This window comes from Mustela nivalis, assembly GCF_964662115.1.
Source record: "Mustela nivalis genome assembly, chromosome: 4".
Classification (NCBI taxonomy): domain Eukaryota; kingdom Metazoa; phylum Chordata; class Mammalia; order Carnivora; family Mustelidae; genus Mustela; species Mustela nivalis.
The window spans coordinates 82,443,234-82,456,744 of NC_139023.1; positions in this window are offsets into that span (position 1 = coordinate 82,443,234).

Consider the following 13,511-nt stretch of genomic DNA (forward strand, 5'->3'; position numbering starts at 1 on the left):
TTATTTTCCCCTCTGATTTCCTCCCCCCTTCATTTTCCTCTTCCTTCTTTTAATGTCCTCTTTGCCATTCCTTATATTCCACATATATGAAACCATATGATAATTGTCTTTCTTTGCTTTACATATTTCACTCAGCATGATGCCCTCTAGTTCCATCCATGTCAATACAAATGGTGGGCATTCATCCTTTCTGATGACTGAGTAATATTCCATTTGTACATGAACCACATCTTCTTTATCCATTCATTTGTTGAAGGGTATCTCAGCTCCTTACACAGTTTGATTGTGAACATTGCTTCTGTGAACACTGCTATGAACATTCTTTTCACTATATCTGTATCTTTGGGTAAAAAATCTGTAGTGCAATTGCTGGGGCAGAGGGTAGCTCTATTTTTCACTTTTTGAGAAACCTCTGCATTGTTTTCCAAAATGCCTATATCAACTTGCATTACCACCGACAGTGTAAGAGGATTCCCCTTTCTCCACATCCTTGCCAACATTTGTTGTTTCTTGCCTTGTTAATTTTTGCCATTCTAACTAATGTAAGGTGGTGTCTCATTGTGGTTTTGATTTGAATTTCCCTGATGGCTAATGATGTTGAACATTTTTTCATGTGTCTGTTAGCCATTTGTATGTCTTCTTTGGAGAAATGTTTGTTTATGTCTATCAAAATCCAAGAGGAGAATAGAGTCAGGCAGTAACATCTTAGATATTGGCCTCAGCAACTTCTTTCAAGACACATTACCAGAGGCATGGGAAACAAAAGCAAAAATGAACTATTGAGATTTCATCAAGATAGAAAGCTTCTGCACAGCGAAGGAAACAGTCCACAAAACATGGGAAACAAAAGCAAAAATGAACTATTGGGATTTCATCAAGATAGAAAGCTTCTGCACAGCGAAGGAAACAGTCCACAAAACAAAGAGGCAACCCACAGAATGGGAGAAGATACTTGCAAATGACACTACAGATAAAGGGCTGATATCCAAGACTTATAAAGAATTTTTCAAACTCATCACCCAAAAAACAAATCATCGGGTCAAAAAGTACACAGAGAACATGTCTCAAGGTATTTTTAAAATTTCTTTTTTGATTTTTTTCTTTGACCCACTGGTTATTCAAGAACAGGTTATTTAGTGTCCACTATTTGTGATTTTTCCAGTTTTCTTGTAATTGATTTCAAGTTTCTTACCACTATGGTTAGAAAAGATGCTTGATAGTATTTCAGTCTTCTTAAATTTATTATGACTTGTTTTGTATTCTGGCATGATCTATCCTGGAGAACGTCCCATATATACTTGAAAAATATTTTTCTACTGTTGGATAGAATGTATATGTTAAGCCAATATATTCTAATATGTAGTTTAAGTCCAATGATTACTTATTAAAAGCCTGGCCCTGAGGCAGAAGCTTTTAAAGTATGCAGATGAAGTTTTTTCAGGGAAAGACTAAGAGATAGTTGATTTTGCCTGTTTTCTCTGTGCTGAGCCTAAGGGAGAAAGATGGTTAAGAATTGCTTCTTTGTTTGCCACAATACTGTGGAACTCATGAATGAAAGTTTCTTGGGTATCAGAGCCAGGAAATATGGGACCTATTCTTCGGCAGCAGCCTTGAAAGCTAGGGCATAGATGTGTGTACAAGCTCCTTTCAGGGAGATACTAGTAACTTGGAGCAGGTTGGAGGGGATGGGAGGGAAAAGTGCTTTTCCCAAGTGTCCAGGGACTATCACAGTGTCTGCTCATATGTCTGCTAAATTAGAAGCCAGGCCCTAAAGTAGAGCTTCTAAAGTATGCTGGTTAAGCTTTTTCAGGGAAAAACTGGGAGATAGATGATTTTACCTATTTCCTCTATGTTAAGCCCTAGGGCATAGCATCCATGAGGGCTCATGTGCAGGTTCTAGAGTCTTGTGAGTTTTGTGAACACATAAATTTTTGGTTTTCTAGGTGTTTCGAGGTCCCATCCCTCTAGTGGAAGTCTTAAACTATTGGGAACTAGATAGAAGGTTAGAACCCTTTGCTTTTCACAGAGAACCTAGGAATTGTGTGTTCTCTATGATTATATAGTGCTGTGTTGGGAGTGGATATTATGGCCAGAAGGTGTCTCAGCCTTTCTTATTCATTTTGATATGGGTATTTTCACACTTGTCTGAAGTTGTAGGAATTGTTCCGCTAGTTAATGGATCTTTTTATTTCTAAAAAAATATTTTATTTTTTTATATAAAGGGTCACATGCTCTATCAACTGAGCAAGCCAGATCCCCCAGTTTCATGATCTTTTTCCAGAGGGAACTGCTCTGAACTTTGGTGGGGGGAGAGAAGGTCATGAGCTTTCTCTGTCACCATCTGGGTTGACTCTCTTGAGTGCCTGTTTTGTGTTGCGTAGTGTCCAGACAGTGGGAATATAGATGCAAATGCAATAAAGTTGCTACCTTTATGAAACTTACATCCTTTTGGAGAAGGTATAACATAATGTCAGTGGTTAGTTCTGAGAAGAAAATCACAGGAAGGTAAAGAAGATAGTGTCTAATAGGCTGTGGGAAGCTATTTATATAGGGTCTTCAAGGAAGGCCTCTCTGAAAAAAGATGACATTAAAACAGAGACCTGAAGGAAGTGAGGAGAGAGGATACCTGGAAAATATAGTGCAAAGTTCCTTAGGGAGAAGCATGACTGGTGTGTTCAAGAATCTTGGAGGAGTCTGTCCTGGAGGATGGTGAGAGAGGTAGAAAGTGGCAAATGGTCACTGAGACCAGATCATATAAATTTTGTAGGTTATGATCAGGAATTATATTTTACTCTGTGGTGAGAACCCATTGACCCATCATGTGAATTTAAAATAAAAACGTTAATCTCTCTGTAGTGTGCAGAGTGGATTCTAGATCTAAGAAGAGAAAAAAAAATAGAAGCTGTGAAACTAGATAGGGACTGTTATAATAATACAGTTTAGAGAGATGGTATAGCTTGATTGAGGGTCAGTGCTTTTCAACATAGGCTCCTCTTAAGGAGCTTCTAAAATATATCAACCCCAGAGTGACTCATGAAAAATCTGTTGGTGGGACCAAGAATTGGTAATTTTTAAATCTCCCCAAGTGATTTCAATGTGCATCTAAGACCAAGAACCACTGTCCAGGGTGGTAACCATGAAAGTGGTAAAAACGATTAGATTCTAACTATATTTAGTAATTAGGAGTAATAAGGTTTTCTGTTCTTTTCTTTTCTAAAATATTTTATTTATATGTTTGATAGAGAAAGAGAGAGGGTGTGCAAGAGAGCACAGGCAGAGGGAGCGACAGAGGGAGAGGGAGAAGCAGACTCCTCGCTGAGCAGGGAGCCTTATGCAGGACTCAGTCCCAGGACCAGTAGATCATGACCTGAGCTGAAGGCAGATGCTTAATCAACTGAGCCACCCAGGCACCCCAAAAATATATTTTTATGTTAGATGTGGGGCATGAAAAAAAGGAAGGGGTGATTCCAAAATTTTTACTTGGGTAACTGGAAAATAGTTAAATGATGAAATTTTTTCTTAAATCTAACCCAAATTTCTTGTTTTTACATACTTGTTCAATTGATTCAAAATACTGGATAGCATCATTTTCTGTAAGATATGATTTCGTGTAAATTTTGGAAAGAAAAATGTATTTTATCTTCCATATAATATCCCAGTATATCAAGATGAGAAAGCAGAAACTGTACTAATTATTATAACAGAAAGACTGTAATACAGAAATTGATTCATCAGAAGATAGGCTAATTTAACAAGGCAAAAAAGAGGTAGAGAGAACACAAAGAGAACACAACAGTAATTTACTACAGGAAGGAGCCATAATCCTTGGGGACGGGGAAACCAAGGAAAGAAGTTGGAGTTATCTGAACTTATAATCACAGAACCCAAGAACTTCAAAACCCTAGAAACTATACATTTGAGAAGAAAGTTGTATGTAGCTGTTGCTGTCATCCCAGGAGTTCTAAGGAAGGGCCTTGTGGAATTAAACTTTAGACTGCTTAGGGAAAGTTGCTGCCTGCCTGATTCTGGTACATTAAAGGTGGTATGATTAGGCTGATTTTGGAACTGTGGTTGAAAACAGCTTCTGCTGCTAGGGGTGAAATGCAGTTTCTGGAATGGTACCTTCAGGTGGAACAAGCAAATCAAGAGGAACAAGTCCATTTTCTTTTCTTTGTACCTTCCAATTTAGTATCTTTAATAGTAGAACTTCAGTAATAGAGAAGTAGCTGGCAAAGGATGTAGTTTGCTAAATCTCAGTCTCAGTATTACAGAGTATGTAAGTGTGAAATTTAATAACTAGCTGTAGTCTATTCCTTTGACTACTTAGTATCCATGCACAACCTTATACTCATATTTGAACTTCCATACACAGTAATAATTGTAATGCCCTAGTATAACAAGATGCAAATAACTTTATGTAAAAGAAGATGTTATCTTTTTCTCCAAAGAGAGATCAGTGTTCTTAAAGTTACAGATTTCATCTTAGAGCAGAGGCGTGGTATCCATCATTTGGATGATGTTAGTTACTCCTAAGTTTAGTCATGTAGTCCATTTAATCTTCTTTGGGTAATTTGTGATCAAAGACTGTTAACCAGCAATAAGCATTCTTATATAAAATCATAATGGAAAAGAAGAAGGAAGCAGATACTACAGTTTTAACTTTTGTAAGTGGCCACAAGGCCATAACTGGTGTTTATTATGTCCTTCTACTACTACCCTTACATCCTTCTTTTTTTTACTTTAACCAATACCTCTACTGGTCAGTGTTCTTTAGCTTGCAGAGTGACCTAAATCTTTATTGCTTGAAGTGTCTAAATTCTCAATGACCTAGTTTTCTTTTATTTTACTGTATTTTTCTCTAACCTTTACTATTGGACATGGAACTTCTAATAGGTGTCCCAGAGAATTCTCTAGTTTCTGTGTTTAGTCTTCTCTGTTCGCATTGTAAATCTAATTTTCTCTCAATGATCAGAATCTATCATCTCAGCCAGTAAAGTAATCCTTACCTTTTCGTTCAGTGTCTTTAGGAGCCCAAGTTAAGCAAAGGAGTCTCAACTTAAATTCAGCAGAACCAATGTTGCTTCTCCTAGTAGAATTATTTCAATTCTATTTTGGAAACTTAGAGTTACGGATTAGTAGAGCTCAACATTTCTGAGTCCAGAAGTAAAAATTCTTCTGGTGAATAATTTTTAGTAAATGAGTTACTCTCACTTCTTCCCCTTGATTCTCAGAACCATATATTCTTACTATGGGAGAAATGGCTAACTCAAATAATATTCATTATCATCAGGATTCATAAATCCTATAGGACAGAATCTATGCCTTTGAGAGGATTGTCTGCTGATTGGTACCATAATACAGACTTCATTGAGCTTTTCCACAATTTACCATGCTAGGTGCTTCGGGGTAATGAAGTATTTAGATCAGTGAATTCATGGACAGAAGCCCATTGTTATATATCCTTATGGTTAAAGGGGTCCATGTTAGTAGCAATGTGACGAGTACCATGATGGTGAAGAAGGCATTTGCTATGTCTAATGATGTTGGTGCTAGGGATGTTAATTTTTATTTAGAATATGTGTCTGTGCTAGTCAGGACAAACCACATACTACTGCTAATACAAAGGATCTAATATTTAAACTCACGCTTAGGGAATAGTGACATTTTGGGGACCAAGCATTTTTCTCTGCTATTGGCAAATTTAAATACTCAAAGTTAGTTTATATATAAGCCTTAGAGAGTGAAATTTCATGGTGTTGCACCCATTGATAGCCTCCATTCTTGCCACTGAGGCTCAATCTAATGGGTCTTTTGAGCAAGTATTTGATGGTTAAATGAAGAGGGTGAATAACATCCATAAAACAAGTATTCTATTTATCTAATTTTTTTGAAAAAATATTTTTTATAAACATATAATGTATTATTAGCCCCAGGGGTACAGGTCTGTGAATCGCCAGGTTTACACACTTTATATTTACCTGATTTTTAACCCCCCCTCTGCCTGTAATGCTTTTTGGTGAGCAAACACATGAGACACAGATATCCCACTCTGGCCCGTTCTGGGAGATCCTTCCAATTACTCTTTCTCTGTACCTTCTTGTCATTAATCTTCTAGTGATGCTCCTTCAAATCCCCAATCATTCAGCTAAACAGCTAGCTACTGACCACTTTAGATCTGTTTTTCTGCATTTCTCATTCTATACAAAGTGGACAATGAGGTGAATTGCTTAAAGCACTATCCATAGGGAGGATACCTCACCACTGTCTTTTAGAGCCTTGTTGGATGAATATGTAATTTCAGCATTCCCCTTGCAGGTTGTGACAGCATGTTTTTCAGAACACTTTGTAAATCAGTTTTTTTCCTCCTCATTCAAATGATCAAAAGTAACTCCCTTTGAATTGTTGAGTGTGGATTAGGGGAAAGGATACAGGGAAGCAGAAGTAAATTATGTAGAAGTCTGAGTCACCTGCTCATACAACTAATTTCTGCTTTCCAGGTAAGCCCTGCCATTTATTTGCCACTTTGACTTGATGATGGTTTGCTCCATCACCTAAAATTGTAGCTTTAGAGAGGTCATATAACTGGTTCACAATTGGCATCTGAGGTCACATGGCCCATAGTTAGGAATATAGTCTGTCAGAGCCCGGCAATAAATCAGGAGCCATTTTTGAAAGGGAAAATAGTTATATACAGGATAAGGGGGCACCTAGTTGGAAGGAATGGGGGCACCTAGTTGGCTTGGTTGGTTAAGTTTTTGATTCTTGATCTCAGCTCAGGTCTTGATCTCAGGTTTGTGAGTTCAGGCCCTATGTTGGGCTCTACACCAAGTGTGGAGCTTATGTTAAAAAAAGGCATGGTTTTGTTCTAAAATCTGCAGATTCTGTACTCTAGTCACCATTTGAGATCTTGCTAGTGGCTTTATGCAGTATCCCTATTTGGTACACCACTAAGTATCATTGGATCTGTTGGATCATAAAGTCCAAGTGACCATCTGTATTGTAGTTTGGTCCTGCTGCAAAGCCTTTTATTGCTTTATGCTCCATGTACAACTGACAGCCTTTAGGGTTGCTTGATAAATGCGTCTAGGCAGTGTATTAAAATATGGTATATATTACCTCTAAAATTCAGAGACCTATGAAGCATTATACTCTTTTTAAATGGTAGGTGGGTTCAAGGTTCAGTAATTTGTCTTGCATTTGGAGGAAATGTACTAATATGTTCTAGACCACTGTACTTTCCCAAATGACAATTAGATAATAGGATCTTAAATTTTCATTTACAAATGGAAAGTTTTCTGTGCCATCCAAATTGTCTTAAGCCATGTAACTTCTTCAAAGTCAATTTAAAGGGCAACTTAAAGTACTGAGATACTCAGGAAATAGACTTCACAGGGTTTGACTTTTTTTTTTTTTTTTAATGAACTAGTTAAGTGGTCACTGATGGGAGTTATGCCATTAGGGAAACACCCAGCTGCTGATAGCAATTACATAGCATGCCTATAGACTATTCGTTTCCATTTTTTGCTTATTGCAATTGTCATCAATTGATCACAACCATCTTTTTGAGCTTGAATATTTTCTCTGTACTGACATGGTTTAAACAAACCAATAAACTGGTAATAGTTAAAACCTGTTAGCCTGTCCATGGAACTTTTGCATGAGAATCATTGAAGTGTTTCAAAAATTGCTATTTCCTCAAATTAAAATTACAGTTAGGTACCACCTCACAGCAGTCAGAATGGCTAAAATTAACAAGTCAGGAATCGACAGATGTTGGCAAGGATGTGGAGAAAGGGGAGCCCTCCTACGCTATTGGTGGAAATGTAAACTGGTACAGCCACTCTGGAAAACAATATGGAGGTTCCTCAAAAATCTGAAAATAGAGCTACCCTATGACTCAGCAATCTTACTACTGGGTATTTACCCTAAAGATACAAATGTAGGGATCCAAAGGAGCACATGCACCTGAATGTTTATAGCTGCACTGTCCACAATAACCAAACTATGGAAGGAACCTAGATGTCCATCAACAGATGCATGGATAAAGAAGATGTGATATATATATATATATATATATATATATATATATATATATACACAATGGAATACTATGCAGCCATCAAAAGAAATGAAATAGTGTCATTTGCAACAACATGGATGGAACTATGGAGGGTATCATGCTAAGCATAATAAGTCAATCAGAGAAAGACAATTATCATATGATCTCTCTGATATGAGGAATTTGAGAGACAGGGCAGGGAGTTCCAGAGGGTTTGGAGGGAAAAAAAAGAAACAAGATGGGATCAGGAGGGAGACAAACCATAAGAGACTCTTAATCTCAGGAAACAAAGAGGGTTTCTGGGGGTGAAGGGATGAGGTTGGCGTGGCTGGGTTATAGACATTGGAGACAGTATGTGCTATGGTGTGTGCCATGAAATGTGAAGCCTGATAATTCACAGACCTGTACCCCTGGGACAAATAATACATTGTATGTTAATTTAAAAAAAATGATATTTCCTGCATGCCCCCCAGGGCCTCTTGAGTAAGAATGGGTGGGCTCAGGAATTTGTAATGTAGCTGGTATTGACCAAGACCACCATAATGGTTTTCAACTTGCTTAAACTCCAGACTTACTTCTTCCTAACTAACTAGCTAACTTACTTCCTTCCCCTCTCTTTCTCTTCTTTTCTTTTTTTTCCTTTCATGTTCAGTTAGCCATCATCAGTTTTTTGATGTAGTGTTCAATGATTCATTAGTTTTGTATTAACACCCAGTGCTCATCACAACACATGCCCTCCTTAATACCCACCACCTGATTACTCCATCCCTCCAACCCCTTCCTCTGTAACCCTCAGTTTGTTTCCCAGAGCCCAGAGTCTCTCACGGTTTGTCTCCCTCTCTGATTTCATCCCATTCAGTTTTCTCTCCCTTTCTCTATGGTCCTCTGTGCTATTCCTTATGTTCCACATATGGGTGAAACCATACTATACTTGTCTTTTCTGCTTGAGTTATTTCACATATGGGTGAAACCATACTATAATTGTCTTTTCTGCTTGACTTATTTCACTTAGCATAATCCCCTCCAGTTCTATCCATGTTAATGCAAATGGTAAATATTCATCTTTTCTGATGGCTGAGTTATATTCCATTGTATACATGGACCACATCTTCTTTATCCATTCATCTGTTGAAGGGCATCTCAGCTCCTTCCACAGTTTGGCTATTGTGGACATTGCTGCTATGAACATTGGGGTAAATGTGCCCCTTCTTTTAACTACATCTGTATCTTTGATGTATATACCCAGTAGTGCAATTGCTGGGGTGTAGGGTAGCTCTCTTTTTAATGTCTTGAGGAACTTCCATAAACAGACTTCTTTCAGATAAAGGCCCCTGATCTCCCTTTTCTTAGAGCATTTACTTTATTTATTTATTTACTTTTTAAAAAAGATTTTATTTTATTTATTTGACAGATGGAGATCACAAGTAGGCAGAGAGACAGGCAGAGAGAGGAAGGGAAGCAGGCTTCCTGCTGAGCAGAGAGCTCGATCCCAGGACCCTGAGACCATGACCTGAGCTGAAGGCAGAGGCTTAACCCACTGAGACACCCAGGCACCCCGCATCTACTTTATTTTTAAAAATATTTAATTTGTTTATTTGATGGAGATATAGAGCCAGAGAGCACAAGCAGGGAAATGACAGAGGGAGAAGGAGAAGAAGGCTCCCTGCTGAGCAGGGAGCCCAACACAGGGTTTGATTTTAGGACACTGGGATCATGACCTGAGCTGAAGACAAATGCTTAACCAACTGAGCCACCCAGGTGCCCTTAGAGCATTTACTTTCAAAAATTTGTAATTGTAGATGATCTCACTGCCCTTTCAAGATGTAAGTCTCCTAGCCTCTTGTCAGTTTTATAGCCCAAGAATGTCTTTCTTAAGGAAATGGGAACAATCCCATTTAAATGTAATCATCAAGGAAGAGAGCACCCCTACTGTATAGACTGTGTGGGAGGGTAGGAATGTTACTTCAGTTAATACCAACTAGTAACACAAATTGTCTAATTACATTGACTAGCCTTTGCACTAATGTCCTTCAGTGCTTATCCATTAGCTTACCACTGGGTTTAAATATTCCGCTTTTTGTTTCAGCAAAGTTGAGTTTCATTTCTCTCCCCTATTGTAGTAGACTTGAACAAAGTTTTCCTTAGTTGATTAGCTTGTTTGGTACAGTTTTTCTCTGATAGTTCCATAGATAATTTCCATTGATATTCAATACATGAAACACATCACTAGATACTGAAGAGTAAGTTTTAGGAAATTAGACAGTATAACACACACCCCCTCCAATGAACTCATTGCTGTTTCTGACCCAATATCAGAAATGGCTTTTTCAATAGGAAGGTTTGGTTAAGTGAAAACTCTTGTTTTATAAGCCTGATGAAAGGTATTTGTGAGATGACTGGTTAATGCCAGCAGTGTAGTTTGTAGTAATGACTCAGAATCATGCTGAATAAACAAGTGAATATTAGTGTAAGAGTAGAACTGGCTTAGAAAAAAAGAACTAGAATAACTATCAGCACCTAAATTTTGTCTTATTATCCTGTAAGCTCAATTACTCTTCAAACCTTCCTGAGAAAAATTACTCCTATTAAAACCTGTTAGGTTTGTGATATAGGGGCTGACATATCCATTATGAAAGATCTCAGCCCTTCTTATATGTATGTACAGCGGTAGCCATAATACTGCATGCTCAGAGATTTGATAGGGGATGACAAAATAAAAATATTAAGTGGATCTTTCTAGCTATGTTAGTTGCCTTTCATTAACCTTTCATTAATGTGAAGTATAGTGAACAGGGAGGGTGCTCGTCTATTGAACATTCAATGTTTCAGTTTCTTTATCTGCAAAATAAAGGAGGCTTAAATTGCTTTTTAAATATTTCTATGCTATAGTGTTTTATTTTATTTTATTTTCAGCATAACAGTATTTATTATTTTTTCACCACACCCAGTGCTCCATGCAATCCGTGCCCTCTATAATACCCACCACCTGGTCCCCCCCCCCCGCCACTTAAAACCCCTCAGATTGTTTTTTAGAGTATGTAGTCTCCCATGCTTCACCTCCCCTTCCAATTTCCCCCAATTCCCTTCTTCTCCTATCTAACTCCCCATGTCTTCCATGCTATTTGTTATGCTCCACAAATAAGTGAAACCATATGATAATTGACTCTCTCTGCTTGACTTATTTCACTCAGCATAATCTCTTCCAGTCCCGTCCATGTTGCTACAAAAGTTGGGTATTCATCCTTTCTGATAGAGGCATAATACTCCATAGTGAATATGGACCACATTTTCCTTATCCATTCGTCTGTTGAAGGGCAAAATAAAACAAAACTAGTATCTATTTAGTACACTGTAACTGAACATATTAGACAAGATTGGGCCATAGAAAACTGGGTTTTATACACAACTAAAGAATCGTTGAACAAAAACTAATGATGTACTGTATGTTAAGTGAACATAATAATAAAAATAAATAAATAAAACATTAGAAACATTGAAAAAAATATTTCTATGCATTTGACTTTTTGTTTTCTACTCTCCTTTCTCAATAAAGGTCAATAGTTCAATGACTCTATGAGTCTGTGAAGCCAGACTCTTTTTTCAGGTGGTTTTAATGTTCACATAATCGAAAGATCCAAAAACTTGAGTTCAGTTAGAATTACTGTGTGAGATGATCGTTCTCAGTATTTTACTGATTTTTTCCTCTTCATATGCAGGCCATATTGCTTTCCCGTGATTAAGTCAGATATGCCATTTAGATTACAATCAGGAGTATTAAAATGATGATGGATATTGAACCACTTGAGGGTAGAAGAAAAACATATCTTTGTTATAGGGTCAGCTTTGTTCTATTTAAATAGAAATTTAATACTGCTATTTTGTTTTGCTATTGCATAAACTACTTAAAATTCTATTTACTTTTAATTTGCATTCGTGAAGATTTTTGTAATTCATATATTTAATTTAAATTAAATTAATTAACATATACTGTATTATTGGTTTCTTGGTAGAGATCAGTGATTCATCAGTTTTATATAATACCCTGTGCTCATTACATCACATGCCCCCTTAATGTCTATCAAGTTTACCTCATCCCCCTACCTCCCTCCCCTCCAGCAACCACAATTTGTTTCCTATGATTAAGAGTCTCTTATGGTTTGTCTCCCTCTCTGATTTTGTCTTGTTTTGGTTTTTTCCTCTTTTCCCCTATGATCCTCTGTTTTGTTTCTTAAATTCCACATATAAGTGAGATCATATGATAGTTGTCTTTCTCTGATTGACTTATCTCCCTTAGCATAATACTCTCTAGTTCCATCTATGTCATTGCAAATGGCAAGATTTCATTTTTTTATGGCTAAGTAGTGTTCCATTTCATCCATATATATATATATATATATATATATATATATATATATATTTATTTATGAATCCCACCTCTTTTTTATCCATTCATCTATCGATAGACATCTGGGCTCTTTCTATTGTTTGGCTGTTGTAGACACTGCTGCTATAAACACTGGAGTGCAAATGTCATATGGATCACTATATCTGTATCTTTGGGGCAAATACCCAGCACTGCAATTGCTAGGTCATTGGGTAGTTCTGTTTTCAACTTTTTGGGGAACTTCTATACTGTTTTCCAGAGTGGCTGCACCAGCTTGCATTCTCACCAACAGTGTAAGAGGATTCCTCTTTCTCCACATCCTTGCCAATATCTGTCATTTCCTGACTTGTTAATTTTAGCCATTCTGACAGGTGTAAGGCAGTATCTCATTGTGGTTTTGATTTCTATTTCCCTGATGCTGAGTGATGTTGAGCATTATTTCATGTGTCTGTTGGCCATTGAGAATGACATTCCCTGTGGGCTTTTTGTATATGGTTTTTATGATACTGAGGTATATTCCACCTATCCCTACACTGTGAAGAGTTTTAATCAAAGGATACTGTATTTTCCAGATGTTTTTTCTGTATCTATTGAGAGAATTATATGGTTATTGTCCTGTCTTTTATTAATGTGCTCTATCACATTGATTGATTTGTGAATGCTGAACCACCCTGGAATCCCAGGAACAAATCCTACTTGGTCATGGTGAATAATCCTTTTAAAGTACTGTTGGATCCTATTGGCTAATATTTTGATGAGAATTTTTGCATCCATGTTCATCAGGGTTATTGGTCTGTAATTCTTCTTTTTGTATGGGTCTTTGGTTTTGGGATCAAGGTAATGCTGGCATCATAGAAAGGGTTTGGAAGTTTTCCTTACATTTCTATTTTTTGGAATAGCTTCAGAAGAATAGATATTAATTCTTCTTTAAATGTTTGAAAAAACTCCCCTGGGAATCCATCTATCCTGGACTCTTGTTTGTAGAGATTTTTGATTACTGCTTCAGTTTCTTTTTTGGTTATGGTTCTGTTCAGGTTTTCTATTTCTTTCTGTTTCAGTTTTTGTAGT